Source organism: Pogoniulus pusillus, chromosome 19 (genome assembly GCF_015220805.1).
Source record: "Pogoniulus pusillus isolate bPogPus1 chromosome 19, bPogPus1.pri, whole genome shotgun sequence".
Classification (NCBI taxonomy): Eukaryota; Metazoa; Chordata; class Aves; order Piciformes; family Lybiidae; genus Pogoniulus; species Pogoniulus pusillus.
Genome location: NC_087282.1, coordinates 21308603 through 21327526, shown reverse-complemented (window position 1 = coordinate 21327526; position 18924 = coordinate 21308603).

Here is an 18924-nt window from a genome sequence, read left to right as displayed (position 1 = left end):
TACCCATGCAGGGCATCAGGGAGAGTAAAACATAGGAGGCAAGCAGAAAGGGAAGAAGGATGGTCTTGCTAAAAAGGGCAGCGCCCACCTTTGTCCTTTCATTGAAACCAGGAAAAACATTGACTATATTTCAGAAGATGTAATGGGGGCAGGGGAGAGAAACCAAACCTGCATAATGTTCCCAAACACTTATTCCCCCCCGTTTCCCCCCTCCCTGTAAATCATTTCCAAGTTTTGGCAGAGAGTCAAGGCATTTGCATCATAAATCAGGATATTTTATTGCTTCAGCTTTCTCAGACTTATCTCTCCACTTTCCCCCAATCCTTGACTTTTTCCTGCAGATCTCTACAATATATTTTTCCCTAGGTCCTTTGTTGGGACTCTTCCAGTCCACTAATACCTTAGTATTTTGTTCTGCTTAACTCTGAGTAACTTAGGGAAGAAAATCACACAGGTTTCTTTTTATCCCCAGTAAATCTGAGGTCTCTCAGTCAACTTCCATGGGGCTTCTCCATTACTTCTCTGTTCTATGGAACATCACATGTGTTGTTGATGTGTATGAATAGCTGGCTGCTTAGAGATGTGCAAGCTGACACTGTTAATATTTGTCTAACCCATTCGCCATTCGATTAGAATTTCAACCATGAAATACTGTCTGATAAATGGAAAATATGGAGGAACCAAAGGGTGGAACACAGTGCACTGGAAATGGTAAAGTAAGGGCAGTTTATTTTTTGAAATTAAAAAGTAATAATATTAAAAAAAACCCCAAAGCTATGAGAACAAAACCAAAGATTTGAAACTGGGAAAAAACAAACAGCTATTTTCTAATGAATCATAGAATCATTCAGGGTTGGGAGGCACCACAAGGATCATCTAGTTCCAAGCCACCTGCCATGGGCAGAGACACCCTAATATAGACCAGCCTGGCCTTAAACACCTCCAGGGATGGGGCCTCAACCACCTCCCTGGGCAACTCATTCCAGGCTCTCACCACTCTCATGCTGAACAACTTCCTCCTCACGTCCAGTCTGAATCTCCCCCCCTCCAGCTTTGCTCCATTCCCCCATGTCCTGTCATTTCCTGATATCCTAAAAAGTCCCTCCCCAGCTCTTTTGTAGGCCCCCTTCAGATACTGAAAGGCCACAAGAAGGTCACCTTGCAGCCTCCTCTTCTCCATACTGAACAGCCCCAACTCCTTCAGTCTGTCCTCATGGCAAAGCCACTCCAACCCTCTGGTCATTCTCATGGCCCTTCTCTGAACACACTCCAGCATGTCCACATCCCTCTTGTTAATAGAGGCTCCAGAACTGGATGCAGTACTCCAGGTGGGGTCTCACCAGGGTGGAGTAGAGGGGGAGAATCACCTCCCTCGACCTGCTGCCCACACTTCTCCTGATGCAGCCCAGGCTCTGGTTGGCTTTCTGGGCTGCAAGTACACACAGCTGGCTCCTGTTGAGCTTCTCATCCACCAGCATTCCCAGGTCTCTCTCCTCAGGGCTGCTCTCCAGCCAGTCCCTGCCCAGCCTGGATTTGTAAATAGAATGGTATAGGAATTTATTTGTAATTAGAATTTTCCTACTTTCAAAACACATTTCCCTCTAAAAGAGGTAATGTGGAGTGGTGACTGAGGAGGTTCATGAACATTTTGTATGTGACAAAAATAGAAAGGCATAAGCTGCACCTATGACTAGACTCAGCATTCACAAATACCTTACACTAGGATGTGAGCTCCACTGATCAAAGCATTGTTATAATTGATAGCAATCTACATGAATATACATTGAATTATATTTAGATATAACTATGGCAAACCAGCTTTTCCCCTTTCTTCCAGGAGAAATCTCAGTAAAGTGCATCTTTTTATAACCAGGTGACTTCTGCTGTTTCTTTCTGTTTGCTGTGCACAGCTTTAAAAATGTGCAAAGATTTAGCAATTTTTTGGCAGATTTAATCATAAAATTCTCAGACCAGTTCTACAGCTGGAAACATAAGCCAGTTTCCAGAAGCCTGAATGATCCTGGCCAATGTGGCCATGAGCCTAATCTCTTTTAGTCAGTCTTTCTTTAGGGTGAAATTTTCATAAGAAGAAAAAAAAAAGGCAAGTTTGAAAGAAAGAGACACAGGCTTTGAAAAGATATGGCCAAGTAAGTTTAGGGAATATTCCAAAGTACCATGTTCTCTTTGCAGACTGAGATTTATGCCTATTTTCTATTCCCATAGGTATGAACAGCTCACACCCTGGGGGCTGCATGCATGAAATGAAATTCACAATCTGTTTTCAACAAGAAATGGAGGGGTTTTTCCCACCATACAGAACACACTGAAGTCCTGCCCATAAGGTTCCTTCACATTGATAATACCTACAGTCCTCACTTAATGAAAGTATACCTTTTCTTTCCTGGCTTCCTTTTGTCATAGTCATGTCATAGTCACAGAATCAACCAGGCTGGAAGAGACCTCCAAGATCATCCAGTCCAACTTGTTTTTTTATTGTTTATGAAATAATTTGTTTTATGAAGGCTGATCACAGTGTCCATGCCTAGTTTGCACAAGGTGTACAAGATGCACACATAGAGAGACGGTGAGACCTAGAATCTTCTTTCACTCCATATACGTTAGAATGTATGTATTAGGCATAAACATGTGCTAGGAGTGTTCAGTCAGTAATGAAATAAAAACTCTTAGGGATAAGAATAGAATAGATGTAAGATATTGGATGAGGTTAAGAAAGAGGAAAGTATAAAGGAGATCTTCTGGGATTTAAAGAAAAGATACTTTAGAATATTAGAAAGCCTATGAATTGATGTGTAATTGTTATATAGAAGTATTTAAAACTTAACTTGGCAGGAATTAGTAAAAAACCATTATGTCAGGAGTTCTGTAAATAAAACACTGAAGATATGTACTTTTTCTGAGTCATACATACTATCACATCGATTTCCTACCTATGTAACAGAGAAAAAACATAGAAACACCACTTAAGCAAACACATCTAATCTGTTTGAGCTATTTTAGTTGGTATTGCTCAAGATACAAACCAAATATATTAACACTGAGAGATTCTAACGAGAAGGTGCACAATCTTTCTTCCCCCTAAAAGCTGATAATATTATTTTTAGCCAAATATGATAACAACAAAGACTCCTTTTAAGGACTGTGCCAGTAAAGTTCCACTGAAAGAATCTTTTCTCTAACAATGAGCACATCCATGTACATATTACAGACAAGTCAGCTGAAGAACAAATATGTCAAATTCATGATAGTGCCCTGTTAGGTGAGCAGCTGTGAAGATGTTGGAAATTGGTAACACAGAGTGAACCTTCACTGCAAGAATGGAAGCTACTGTTATGAGTGCTGCAATTCTACTGGCGCCATAAGTTCAGAGCACCTAGCACCATTGAAATCATCTGTTTAGAAGTTCTCTTTAGTTGCAGTGTATGGATCCAATTGCCTAGTAAAGCTGCTCAATTAATTGCAGAAATAATCATCAGCAAGAAGTGAGTGGCCAAAACTCTCAGAGTTCAGGAAAAGAAAGGGTTCAGGGAAGAAATGTGCAGTGGTATCTATGTGTTCTGCTTACCTCACTGCTCTGCACCTCAGAGTCTTGAATAATAAAATGGATTAAATAGATGAATTAACACAATACAGAAATGCCTATAAACCCCTAATTTCAATAGGCTTACCAATGGGTTAATATGTACTGTTTTGCAGGGATTTATCCTCAGAATTCCCCAGTTTTACAGAACAGAGACCTCATTCTTTCAAAAGGGGCACTTCACCTGTGTTTTAGCTACGTTTGAGAGAAATGCAAATTGGGGAGCTAAAATCCAGACAATTCAACATCTATTAATAATACTTCAGGACTATTTATATCTAACCTGAATGCTGCATTTCTATAGCAATTTGCTTGACTTCCACTTACTGCACTTAACATGTTTTTGTGAGTTTGTAATACACTCATCACGTTGTAGCCAGGTGGGGGGTGGCCTCTTCTCCCAGGCAACCAGCAATAGAACAAGGGGACACAGTCTCAAGTTGTGCTGGAGGAAGTATAGGTTGGATGTTAGGAGGAAGTTCTTCCCAGAGAGAGTGATTGGCATTGGAATGGGCTGCCCAGGGAGGTGGTGGAGGCACTGTCCCCAGAGGTGTTCAAGAAAAGCCTGGATGTGGCACTTAGTGCCATGGTCTAGTTGACTGGCTAGGGCTGGGTGCTAGTTTGGACTGGATGATCTTGGAGGTCTCTTCCAACCTGGTTGATTCTATGATTCTATGATCTAGATATAGATACAAATAGCTACCTTGGAGTATTAAATGATTCTGACCATATAAAATAAAAATTGTTCTTGAAGCTTGGTAGCAATCAGCAGGAGTTGTAGCTCCTACTACAAAGGAGTTAGTCCCAAAAGAAGGTTTTGCTGTTAAATTTTACTGATCAGAGGTAGCAGTTTGCTACAGATCAGATTATGATCATTTATGTGTTTATGGGCCGACGAAACTCAGAAGTTAAACACTTCATTAAGTTACAAGACAAGATTCTCACAGGATGAAATAATGTGAGTTACATTAGTTTGCATCCATTTAGGTCAATGAGGTATCTGAGTCCCTGGCATCCAACTTCAGATTAGGCACTTAAAATGCTGCTATTCAAACACCTTCAGATACTAAGCTAATTTCAAGGACTCCAGCAAAATTTGTAGACATCAATGTAGCTTTAGCTGTTGTTAAAATTATTGCTGAACCAAAAGTCATAAAAATAAACTTAATAATTTTGACATTTTTGAGCTAAAATCTGCCTCACTGTTTCTATTATTTTTTTTTCTAAGATATTTTCTGTCTGACACTCAGATCCTCTGGTCTTAAGATTTGCTTGCAGAAGACTAGTTGCCTCATGACCTTCAACTGTTCTTCCCAGCTCCAGCTGAGAAAGTTCTCTGGGATGCACAGATATTTGTTTTGAGCAAGAAAATTATGTGAAATTTATGACAAGACTTTCATGCCCTGTGATATTGTGCAATAAAACTCTTTACAGCCTATTTTGCAAGTTGAAGCAATCTCTTTTTATTATTAGATAATGTAAAAGTTTGTGATGTCAATTGAACTGTGCCTGCAGTCTGAGAAAGGAGCAAAACAACTTCACATAGCTCACAACCAGTGCTGACACTGAGCATGTGTATGAACAGCCAAGACAGCTTCACACATTCAGGAACAGAGTATTTTAAGGAAGATTTTGACCCTCCAGCACTGGGCTTTCCCAGTGTGCCCCCAATCTTGACACAAATGCAAAAAAAAAGAGTTTCTGAAAGATTCTTTCTGAAAGATTTCATCCTTCCCATGTTTCATGACAGACAATTCAAGCTCTGACCTCAGGTATGGCTGTAAAGCTGTCCACAGCAGGTATTGTACTGAAGGCTACTGAACCAGTGCCACAACTGCAGCTGGCACTTGGTGAGTATTAAATGACAGATGGCCACACTCTCAACCAGTTACACAGAGCACTTTGAAAGAGAAGCATATGTCACTCCACTGTGCTTTGAGTCTTGTTAAACACAAAAGACTCTGGGGTTCAGATACTTTCCCTGGAACATGCATTTAAATCAAACTTTTAACAAACAAGGATTATAAAAACATAAAAGGCTCAGCAGGTCAAAAAATTAAATTGCATCCCAGATCAAAGCAATGCAACAAGCCAAACATGCATGACTACAAAATGAAAGGAATTAAACCAGACTTCTTAGTGCAGAAGACTTTGAAATAAAAGGTAACATGAGGATAAGCAAACAAGATTTATTTAATTTCTAACATGCCTCCAAAGCACATTTAGCCACAGCATTTCTTGACCAACTATATTCTCTAGTGCTATTTTTCTCAGAAAACCTTTGCATACCTCCTTCACATTTAAATAAAACATTTGGTGAAAAGCTCTCTGTTTCTAAATGTTGAATCCTCTGTCTGCATACCAAAAACCCTTTACCAAAAGCCATGGCAGTGCAGAGAACCTACAGCATTCAGAAGCCATGGGGAGATTCCAACAACAGAATAAATACTGCAGATCTTTTTTTGCTTGCTTTCTGAGTTCAAGAATCATGCTACAATCTGCCCATGTTCTGTAAGCTTCTGTAGTAAGTGGGTGAGAGGGAGCTTGCCCCAGTAGTAAAGCCTGATGAAAAGGCAGCATTCAGTAATGCCACCTTCTCTGTATCCCATGTCACCCACCTCATTCTACAGTAGGCCCACACTTAGCCTGGTGTTCCTTTCCCAGCTAATGTACCTGAAAAAGCCCTTGTTATTTTTTACATCCTTTGCCACATTTAACTTCAAGAGACCCTTAGATTTAACTTCAAGAGGCCCTTAGGCAACAAAGCCAAGAACAGGGTTCTACGCTTTGGCCACAACACCACCAAGCAATGCTACAGGCTGGGGACTGAGTGGCTGGAGAGCAGCCAGGAAGAAAGGGACCTGGGGGTGCTGATAGACAGTAAGCTGAAGATGAGCCAGCAGTGTGCCCAGGTGGGCAAGAGAGCCAATGGCATCCTGGCCTGGATCAGGAACAGTGTGGCCAGTAGGACAAGGAAGGATATTCTACCCCTGTAGTCAACACTGGTTAGGCCATACCTTGAGTCCTGTGTCCAGTTCTGGGCTCCTCAATTCAAGAGAGATGTTGAGATACTGGAACATGTCCAGAGAAGGGCAATGAAGCTGGTGAGGGGCCTGAGGCACAGCCCTGTGAGGAGAGGCCGAGAGAGCTGGGGTTGTTTAGCCTGGAGAAGAGGAGGCTCAGGGGTGACCTTATGGCTGTCTGCATGAAAGGAGGCTGTAGACAGGTGGGGGTTGGTCTCTTCTCCCAGGCAACCAGCAACAGAACAAGGGGACATAGTCTCAAGTTGTGCTGGGGGAGGTCTAGGCTGGATGTGAGGAGGAAGTTGTTGCCAGAGAGGGTGATTGGCATTGGAATGGGCTGCCCAGGGAGGTAGTGGAGTTGCTGTCCCCAGAGGTGTTCAGGCAAAGCCTGGATGAGGCACTTAGTGCTGTGGTCTAGTTGATTGTCTAGGGCTGGGTGCTAGGTTGGACTGGATGATCTTGGAGGTCTCTTCCAACCTGGTTGATTCCATGTTTCCATGATATCCTTGAAGCATTCCTACATACTCTGGCCATGCTCCTGTATTGCTCTCAAGTGGTCAGACCTTTTTTCCACATACTGTGAACTTCTTCCATCTGAGTTTTTCCAGAAGGTTCTAGGTTAGTTATTTATTATAGTATGAAATTAGACCCCCAAAAGGAGTTTGCAAACAATTGCATGAATAACTTTACTCCTAAGAATAGTCCCAAGTCAATCAGTGAAACCACTGTATATGCTTCTACCCATGAGGTACACAAGTATTTCCAGACCCAAGCTAAATTAGCATTAAAATGAAATAACCACAGGAGGTGGTGTGATACTGCCAGGTGCCAGTGTTCCCTGTGCTCTCCACTAGTGCTCTGTGTGCTGTTATGGGCCAGAGTGACCAATTTCAAAGAGAAAACCTCCTAAGACAGCAAGGAAAGATAATCTTGGACAACTTGCCTTCAACAAGCCTGATTTATTTAGCTTATCTGCATGTGGCAAAACTGTTTGCTCTACAATTACTTTGTCTTCCACTTTTTACATTTTCTCCTTTTCCCTCTATGATGACTTCCTGGAGTATATCTTCAGGTTCTCTTAATTAGCCTGCTGCAATTTGTAGCTTTGCAAATAGTCTTGTGTGAATTGTTTCATCTCTTCCCCAAATGAAGTTTGTCTCAGCCCTAAAAACAGTGACTGTGGCACGTTGTTACTGCATGCAGCTGTGAAAATCCAGCCTATCATAACTTCTAAGCTTTGTGATCTTCTTGAAAGCCATGCATTCCTTGGTCTATTGTACCAGCTTGACTTAAAGATTGTCACAGAACAAAATTTTGGGTACACAAACTGAGATATTTCCTTTTCAGTGGCCAGGCTACAGTTCTTACAGTGTCAGCAGCTTTACTTGTTGCTGGAGATGCTCACTCCTTCAAACACAGAGCTGCCAGGCTTAATAACCTCTTTGAAGGTTTTCAGTATTATTTTAGTCCAAAGCCTCGTTGATGATGCCCCTGTTGGGCCAGTTCTCCCACAAAGCTTCTTTTGATCTTCTCCCATTATCATCAGATTCTAGACACTTCCTTCTGAGGTGCACAAACACTAGCAAAAGACTTCATGGATGTAATAGAACAAAATTATTCTGCTCACTAATGTCACTGGTCTGTTGTTTTCAGTGTAAGCACCATGCCCAGAAGATGCCGACTAGTACCCCTGTGGTCAACAGCCCTTCCTCCAGTGATGCCTGCAGTACATGCATGTGTGGAGTAGTACCCCTCCAGGGAAAGATGAGATTTAATCGAGCCGTCTTCTAATGATTTTCTGTTCAGGACACTGAGCAGTATGAGATCTGCCAAAAATCTTTCATGCATGGAACTTGGCAACGTTGCATGTTGTACTTTTAGCTTACTTGGTGTGGCAGTTTCAGTGCAGCATTTCCTATAAACTGATACAATCGAGATCACAATGGGAAAGACTACATGATCACTGTGAAAGGATCACAGAGCTTCTCCCAGTAGATTTCAGTTGAGTTTACCTTTATGCACATAGACTGAGAGTTAAGAAGTGAAAGCTAAAGGTTTGTGAATTACCTTTCTTAGACTTATTTATGCAGAAAATCTTACAAATTTTCAGCAAGGAAAAAAAAAAATCAAGAGGCAGCATTGGGTCATACTCTGAGTGTGTTGTCAAAGCAACAAAACCAGGTGAGAAACAGAAATGAATACATTTAGAAAGTTTGGCAAATGACAAAATATTAGTTCATGTTTTAATTGTAATTGATAAGAGCTACTGGTTTGTGTGTTTCAACATGAACATCTCCGTCTCCTCTACATTAATTTGTAAATTTATAAGCAGATATATGCTGAAGTTTTTATTTGAGTTCAAGAGCTCATCTAAAGCTCTTTAAAGACATATACTAAACCAGTTACAAGTGAAAAGGTAAATGCCAGCATGAATTGCCAGAGCTGAAGGTGCTCAAACCCTGACCATGGCAATGAATACTCAGGTAAAGTAATGCTGGTCAGTTAAGTCACAGATTGCTGAGTTTACAAATGCTGTGTTTCGTGCAAACTACCCTGAAGGTTATTTTTAGAATACAAAAGGAAATATTGTTCAGATGAGAAAAAGTTACATGACATATTAAATGTTTTGAAGAAAATATTGTTCTTCATGCCTCAGGGAGTTTTGCAGTTATTTTGCTATGAAAGAAGGTCCCCAAGTGTGATCAAGATGCTGGGAAATTATCACAGTGCTTTCTACCAGCTCATAATACACCATCAAAATAAATATGAAGCTTAAATGAAAAGGTCATAACTCCTAGTTTAATTTCATATGAGAAATGGAAATAAGCTGTCCAATGACTAAAACCTCTAGCATAACATTAGGCAAAAGGAGGTGAGTCAAACAGAGAGAGATTTAATTTTAGGGCATAGTAGGGACTCATAATCAGTAGCAGCTTTCAAAAGATTAGAGAAACAGCTATTAATGTAATAATTTCAGCCCAAGCTAGTTTATTTAGCCTGTGCCACTTTGCCACTTTCAATCAATAGATTTATGCTCTTTCCTTCCTGTATGGTCTTTTCTTATTTTGGATTGCCTCTTCCAATAGAAACTAGGAGACAGTTTCAAGATTAGCACCATAACTGTCAAGAAATGCGTAAGAAATTTCTATACATAGATATGGACACAAAAGCATAGCATCATAGAATGGTTTGGATTTGCAGGGCCCTCCAAAAGTCCTCTGGTCCAACCATCCTGCAGTAAGGACATCCTCCACTAGATCAGGTTGCTCAGAGCCTTGTGTAGTCTGACTTTGAGTACCTCCAAGGATGGGGCCTCAAGTACCTCCCTGGGCAACTCATTCCACCACCTTCACAGTAAAGAACTTCCTTCTAATTTCCAACCTAAATCTACTCTTCTCTAATTTAAAACCATTGCCTCTTGTCCTAAATATGTCCATCCAACACAGATTTCCACCTCTTTCTCCATCCCCATCATATCTTTTAGGTCTTCAATACTTCTCTTTGATGGATTTAGATATATGCACACATGAATGCTTGACAAGAACGATCCACCGAAATGAACAAGTGTTTCACATCCAGTAGAAAATACCCCAGGTTTCTATTGAATAAAAACATGAGAATAGAAGCTACCTATTTTTGCTTTTCCCAATTTCACTGTGAAATACCTAAAGTACTGCTTATTTATGCTTGAAATTGGTGAATCCTGAAGAACTAAGGAAAAGCTTTACTGAGAGGTAATTAACCTCATCTCTCGTTTTGCACTCCAAACAGGAAAAGAACAAACTGGGATTACTTACAAACAGGTATTTGAGGGCTCTGCAGACAAAACTTTATCTCAGTGCCATGAAAAGTATAATATTTATTTCAAACTATGCTGCCTTGAATAACAATGACACTTTTTCCCACACATTTCCTTTGAAATTGTAGACATAAGCTACAGATCACTGACAAAGGAAGAAGCTGTGTGCTTAGCAGCTAGGGTGATGAAGCTGGTGAGAGGCCTGGAACACAGCCCTATGAAGAGAGGCTGAGGGAGCTGGGGGTGTTTAGCCTGCAGAAGAGGAGACTCAGGGGTGACCTCATTGCTGTCTACAACTACCTGAAGGGAGGTTGTAGCCAGGTGGGGTTGGTCTCTTCTCCCAGGTAACCAGCAACAGAAAAAGGGGACAAAATCTCTAGGGAAGGTCTAGGCTGGATGTTGTTGGGAGAGAGAGTGATTGGCATTGGAATGGGCTGCCCAGGGAGGTGGTGGAGTCACCATCCCTGGAGGTGTTCAAGAAAAGCCTGGCTGAGGCACTTAGTGTCATGGTCTAGTTGACTGGCTAGGGCTGAGTGCTAGGTTGGACTGGATGACCTTGGAGATCTCTTCCAACCTGGTAACTTATATCACAGCTAGGAGAAGAGGAATGAAAGGATGACAATGAACAGTCAGAATTTCTCTTTCCTATACTATCCGTTCTGCTGGACAGGGTGCTCCACAGTTAGGACTATTGGAGAACTAAAATAATTGTGAATTCACATTTTACTTTCTGCTTTAGACATCTGTGTCTACTACTACAGAAATCAAGATAAACAGGCTACTGGGCTGCCTAGTAGCGTGTAGTGTTTTGTACATTCATGTGGAAGGGATAATTCTATTCGTAACAAATGAGTAACAATTTCTTGTTTACTTGTTGCAAGTTAAAAAAGGAACACCAAATGCACTTGAATTACTATTATAAGTTATTTTGCCTCTCTTTCAAAGAATCTTTGTTCTTATTCTGTTTTCCTTTTTGGGGAGGAAAAATATGCAGAAGGAGGAAGTTTTCTGTAAAGCTCTATTTTAGGTGTTTCTTTCCTTCTCTTCTGCCTAGCAGTAAAGCATACTCTATATAACTGAATTCAACAATCAGTGAGTCATGGATCTTTAGCTCATACAGAATGAAATCTTTAGTCAGTTCTGTGTGAGTAACCATCATTATATGTTCAATGTGAGCAAAGGGATATGCTCAGTTTCTGCCTGTTTTTTGTGTTATTCTCAGAAATAATGTCAGCACTGAGGTTTGTACCCAGGCATGATTTTCTCTGAGTTTCAACTCTGAGACCCTCTCAAAGAGGCTGTGCCTGCCTACTTTCTGCACATTCTTCTGGCACAGCATTGAGCACACAATGGTGTATGTGTTGTTATCATTTCATATCAAATGTGATCATTTAGAACCTCGCTAATTACAGAAACCTTCTCTTTGACCTTGAAAGTAATTCCTGTGGTTGTCCCTTCACTTACAGCCCTTCAATGCATTACTGCAGACATGATTCTCCTAGTCCTTCACTAACAGTCCACCTTTCCTCATTTGCACCCAATAATAGATTCCTCTTAACTGCAAGATGTTGACAGACCTATCACCTTCCTTAATGCCCTACTGACACTGTCGACTCCCTGTGCCAGTTAAAGAGCTGTCATCTGTGTTGCTTGCCCTGATTTTTCAGGTTTCCAGTTTTGGCCAGTGGAGGAGACAAGCTGTCTCTTCTCACAGTCAGAGCTCACACATGGTGGGAAATCTCTCGTCATTAGAATTCCATCCTTGTGTTAGGAAATTTTCCCAATGGAAACTCCTACAAGGAGTTTTTGTCTTCAATAACTTGAACTCTGCTGAAAAAAAAATTAGGAAAGCTTAACACTGTCCATTGATTTTTTGACCCTTTTATGCACTCTTCCCCAATATTAAGTCTCCTGCTTAAGGAGAGTTATTTTTTATTCCCTGTTGATGAAATATGGCAAGAAGAATTACAGCTTGAGCTCCTGCTCCAAAGCAATATCGTTCCCCAGATAGAATAATACCCATGTATCTACATCCTACAAGGTAATTGATTAAATTTGCTGATAGTTTCACATGTGGATAGGATCCACTACAAGACATAGGAGGATCTTTTATTTCTGTTGTGGTTCAAAGTACCTTAAATAAAATTAGAAGAGGAAAAAAAATAACATGCAAAAAAGGAACAAAGATCTTATGTGCTTTAGGATGCAGCAAGTATGCAGTTTTTTCGCTGACCTTTGATTTCCAAGAGGAGCATTTCAAGAAGTGAGGTGACTTTCTGTGAACAGTTCAAATACCCTGGAGATACATAGGCCAAGAGAATAAAGTTATAGCCTCCCTCCTTATAAATAATTGATTCAGCAGATGACCAAGTCATCACACAGAAAGAAAAATGAAAGAGGATTATTATGCAGTAAATGAAAGAGGCCACTATTTAATTTGCTTGTGTAGTGCATATGTTGATGGGGACACATCCAAACAGTTTGTCTTTGAAGAGAGTATATGTTGTGAAAAATGAAGTCCGTGCATTTAGAAATTGCTGCTTCCTGTGGCATGTAGATATGCTTATTCTGCAGCAGAATTTGTGTGTATGAATAGCTCCTGAATTTCTGAAAGCATTAAGAGCAAGAACAAGCCACTGTCAACAACGTGGAGATCGACCTGGTCATAGGCAAACCAAATGTGTGTATTGGCCAAATCATAAACCACCATACTCATGCTCATTCCTCAAATAGGTGCATTATGATAAAAATAATCCTTCCCTCCCCTTCCCATCAGCCTGGGCCAGTAAACAGTTTACTGTATATGTAACAGCTGTTCTTTTTCACCACTATTTCTTTTTTTTTCCTCTTTCAATTAGAGGAAAACTTGCCACAATGATTAATTGCAGAGGAAGTAACATGCATTAAATTGATCAATATCAAAGTTATTTGTCTCAGACACAATACTGCAGTGTATTAATCACAGAGATTGGGGCAAACCTTTATGGAGTCAATAATGTACATGAATTAAAAACATCTTTAATTTGTCTCCCCTAAAACTCTGCAAAGATTTAAATGTTTCTGGAATTTGAATCATTATCACAAACAGTTTCATGGAAAAGTCTTAGAGTTGTTGGGTTTTTTTTTAGTGCAAGAATTGTTCTTCATCTTATTTGTGTAGAAAATGTAAATGCCACTAGATTTAAGTTAGTAAGATTACATCAACGTTTCCAGTACAGACTACACAGATCTAAATTATTCACAGAACCAGTGCCCATTTCTACACTTTCATAAATCACATTATTCCTTAAACCTGGAATTCTCATCCAGCTTTCTTATCAAGTCAGATAAATATTAAATGACCCAAATTTCAAAGATGCTGGGTAATGCTATTTCTGTTCAATTACAGCTGCAGGATAAATCAACCTCACTAAAAATCCATGAAGCAACGGAACAGTTCAAGTGTAAATCCACAGAAGAGCAGGGCAGTGTTTACTTGCAACTCATCTACCATTTCTCAAACCCTGCAGAGTGTGTGTGCTGCAAATTAAAGACAGCAGCAGATACAAATGTGTCCGTTTCTTATCTCAAGTGATTGTTTTAATAGGAAGGCTGATATAAACCAAAATGAATCTGATCATCCAGCAGCTGGGAACATTTTCCTCATGCTTTTCTGAACGTTTGTGAGGTAAATGCATTGTTCCACTTAGCTTTGCAGCACCCATATGGTAATTACAGGACTAATATCTTAAATGAGTGTGACCTCATCTGAGTATGTTTGTGGCACACTGCATAAAGGAATTTTAACTGGAAGTTGTTTGTATCTTATTAAATATAATTTCTAGTAACATTAGGAAAGAGAAAGAGTCCCCCCATTTACAAGCAAACCTTATTTTTTCTCTTTTTCCCCATCCTTATTTCTCTTTAAAAAGAGGCATGTAGGATGTTGCCTCCCAGTGAAGATCTAAATGGCAGCAAGCTAAAGAAGGATGCTTGAAAGATGATTTAATTGTGAAGTGTTTCATTTAGAGTCTACTCAAATTTCCAGCTGTGAAATCACAAGATGCTTCTACACCGGTGTTCATAGCACTGTTTTGAGTTTATACAGGATTTCTGCCTTCTGAAAAATTGCTAACTGCTCAAAACTGTCACCCAGCAGTCACAACATCATAATTTTTGCATTAATTAGACTTCCCCTTAGTCTTTTATTTCTAAACCTTCTGAAGTACATTGTACACACTCATAGTTTCTCTTTACCACAAAAAAAGGCTGCAGGGTTTTGTTTTTATCATAATTGAGATTCTTTCCTAATAACAAGAATCTGGGAGAAGAGCTTGGAGAAAAGCCATCAAACATGATGAACAGTCAGAGTTGAAGTAGTTCTTTCAATAGCAGCAACAGAGTAGATGTGATTCTCCTGCAGTATGTAGCACGGAAAGCACACAGAAAGTCCTAGTAACAATTTAAATGAACACAGATAACTCCCCCCCCCCCCCTTTAATTCTGTGAAGATGAGCAATTTCAACAGCCTTCTTGACACAGCTTGACATGACTGCATATTTGGATAAAATATCCATGTTTAGCAGAATGGTAAGAGCACCATTAAGCTGCCAGGTCCATAATTTCAATGTATCTTTGAAATGGAACAATTTTACATCTAGAACTAGCATGTTTCATTCTTAAGGACAAGTGACTGTCATCCCAATGCACATTGCAATTTTTTACAATGAATGCAATTTGATTTTATTTCATGATTACAAATGTGTTGTATTTGTCCACCACAGCCTTTCCTATGTAATTACACTTGTGCAATGAAAACCTCTTTGGTCTGCAAAGAAATGACTGGAGGGAATAAAACAAAGGTCTCAAATCTATGATGAGGATGAAGATGCAGAAGTGAGACTGATAATGGTGGAAGTGGGACTGATCATTCACTCTATCCCTCCAGAGCTGTGGGATATAAGCAAAATCAGCAAATACTGAAGTTCAAAACAGCAGCTGTTCCTCTTTATTTGTAGGTGATTAGTAGATAATGAACAAACAAAAACTGCATCAGGCTCAGGAAATTCTTTAACACAATATAGCTGGAAATGAGACAGTATCAGGAGAGGATGTGTGCTAGTTCTGTTCTGACACTTTTCCCAAGATATGTCCTGAAAGCTTCTACCAGAGACAGGATTACAAACAACAAGGTTGTTTATTATGACCCTTTCTGGGATTTAAAGGCTCTTGTGAGAACTGTTGAGTTGGCCTCACTTAGGCCACGTGGGAGCAGGAAAGACAAGAGCTTATAGCAATATGGTACATAGGTGGTCAATCCGTTTGTTGAAGCTAAGCGTTAGGACAGCAGTGCTGTGCTTTGGACATAGAACTGGCTCTATCTGGAGCCTAAGTTTACCCTGCACTGTCTGAGAGGAGCAAAGCGTGGTCCTGATTCCTCATCACTGTGGAGTAATATTTAAGTAAAGAGATTGAAGTGTTCCTGCTAGAACAGCAAAGTCACATAAAGTAGCAGCCAGGGGTGCAGGAGGCTCACCTCAAATGGAAGAATTGCCAAGAGACAGCACAATTACCTGAACAAGCAGCAAACACACTGTAGTTGCATATACCATGTTCTTCTGAGGAATATCTGTACAGTTACTTTGACTTAGTGCTGAATCAAGGAGTGATTTCTCTGGAAGGGTATTAATTCCATTTTCTAGGAAAGCTTTCAGTCACCAATTTTTAAATCCTCCAGAGGGAGGACAAAAACTAAAGAAAATAATTCCAGGTTAATAAAAATATTTTGAGTTTTCTTTATAATGACATGTTTCATGTGATATTTCTAAATGAAAAACAATCTGGTTTTCAAATGAAAACAGAAAAAAATGCTGTGTTCCAAAATGTTGAACCAGAACACTGACAGGTTTTTCTTTGCTTATCACTGCTGTTTCATAAGTTCATAGACTATCAAGTTGGAAAAGACTTAAAGGCTTATCTAGTCCAACCTTTGTTGGAGTGAGTTTGTCAGGCATTAAAAGTCGGATATGCTTGGATAAAAGGTTTTGTCAGAAGGTTTTTGATCACTTTGTGTTTCATTCTTCTAGTTTTCACATTATCCCAACTGAAATGTGGTGGCTGAAATGATATCAAAACCATGACAATTCATGGACCTGCTCACTGAGAAAGCTCCAGAGCTTGGTTCACTATGATTTTGATAAGGGAAGAGGGATAGAGAACATAAAGTGTAGAAACCTAGTTAAATCATTAACTATGTGAGACTGATGTAAAGCATCATCAATCAGATGAACACAAAGGAGGTGGATTAATCTTGAGAGGGTCTTGAAACACTCTCACGGAGAAGAAGAACACTGTATTCAAAGATGAGAACATTGGAGACTCTAGTCAAGAATGTGACCCACAACTGATGCCACACAGACAAAAGGCAGAGAGGTCAGAGTGAGGAAGATGCCAGCCTTCCTCCCAAAGACCCAAAAGGCAACCACCAGGTGTCAATGACCATGCGTAAAGACATGAGACATTATGGAAATGAGTTCCAGGAACTGACTGTAATAACTCCACCTACTCCCAGAACTAACTGTAATAACCCTACCCCTGTACCGAATATGTATGATTTTGTAGCATAGATATTTTACCTGAATAAGGTGTAGGTGTGCAAGGGCTTTGGAGGAGGACCTCCCCTTGTCACCCAGCCCTGATTAAACACATCCTTCCTGATAACACTCTGTGTGTTGTGAGGTCTCATTTTCCACACATCAATTTACAGCTATCTAGCTGATGGCTAGAATATACAATTGCCAAATAATTTGATTTCAATGTTTGCTCTAGAAGAGAGTATTTTATTATTATTATTATTATTATTATTATTATTATTATTATTATTATTATTATTATTTCTAATAAGCCAGGTAACAAAAATAGATGTGGGCATCAGCATACAGTAATGCATTAAAAAGGGGGGGGGGGGGGGGAAGAAATCCATGCTGTTTAATAAGAATTTTTCACTATCTGGAAACAGGATTGTATTTTTAACTAGTAATCATGCTATGTGATTTTTATTCCTTTATAGGTCAAATTTATACCCACTTCTGAAGATTTTTAGCCTGTTGCAAAAGGCAAACTAACATGCTCTAGAGAGCACCAGAATTAAAGTTACTGGCACAACAGCTTCATTGCATATGCAATGTAATTCTGCTTTTCATTCTAACATATTTTCTTCCCCTCTATCTTAGACAAGCTCTGGCTGGAATATGATCAGAGGAAATTACATCTATGTAGAGGAACGTAACTGCTGGCTTTCCTTTTGATCTAGACAATGAAAGTTGCTGGAAAATGCAATCAGAGCACCATGGCTTCTAAAATAGGCTTGCAAGTTAGTGAAACTGCCTTCTTGTGCAGGTGCAGTGGGACCTTATCCTAGCAGATAGGCTTTTTTCTCCAGAAGCCAGCAGAGGTATAGATGAACAGAGATTAGGTGGCTTTGATGTCAAACAATGAAAGGTTTCACAAGTATAACCTATCAGACCTTGAGAAGAAGTAAGGTGTCTTCTTTTTTTTTGGTTTTGATGACCCCAGACACGTACAATACGTAGTTCAAACTGACGACTCCATAGAACGATAGTCCATGGAAAATGTTTTCAATCTTTACCTTAAAGTTATTATTCTGGCAAATATTAAGCCAATTCAAAATTAATCTTCAAGCAAACAACTTCAAATGAGAGCAAATCAAGATTATTTCTTATTGAATGACAGCACATAGAATTGCAAACATGCACTCCAATAATTTCAGCACTCCCCTATGACAGAATATTTAGGGCAGCAAAAGAAAGAATACTAGGAGAATCAACACAAATTGAACTTGATGTGCATTTACTTTGCTATGTAAATAATATTAAGGATACAAGAGAGATGAATTGCCCATGATTACTCTGAGTCCATATCAGTGATATTTTTGTTGATGCAAACTGAGCAATCTCATTCCTAAAAGTGTAACTTTGATTTAGTAGATCTGACTGTTGAAATAGGTGTTCTCCAGTTGTCTTGCATTAGGAAAGCATGACAAACAGCTTATGATTTGCACAAACATTTAGCAGTTTCACAGCTATCTTTTCATGTCCTCTAGCTCAAATTCAAGTCAGCTAAACAGAATATAATTTCTTGTCCATGCACTCGGTAGGAGGCAAATGAATTATGACTTGATGAGGCCTTTCACATGGTCCCCCACAACATCTCATGGATTTGATGGGTAGACTGTTTGGTCCTGCTGCAAATCAAAGCACTTTACTATTTTGTGCAAGAATTCAAGTGCTACAGGTGTTCTGAATAAAGAAAACACGTATGGGATGTTGCATAACTGAACATGTAACAGTGACAGACCGCAGGGCTTTTAGTAGGAACAGATAGACAAGAACTCGTTAACCTCAAGAACAAATACACTACTTGCTGGTCTAGTTAGGATGCCCATGAATTGTGATGTAAAACCAATCTCACAGCATACAGAGTGCCTTTCATCAAGCCCTATTAAA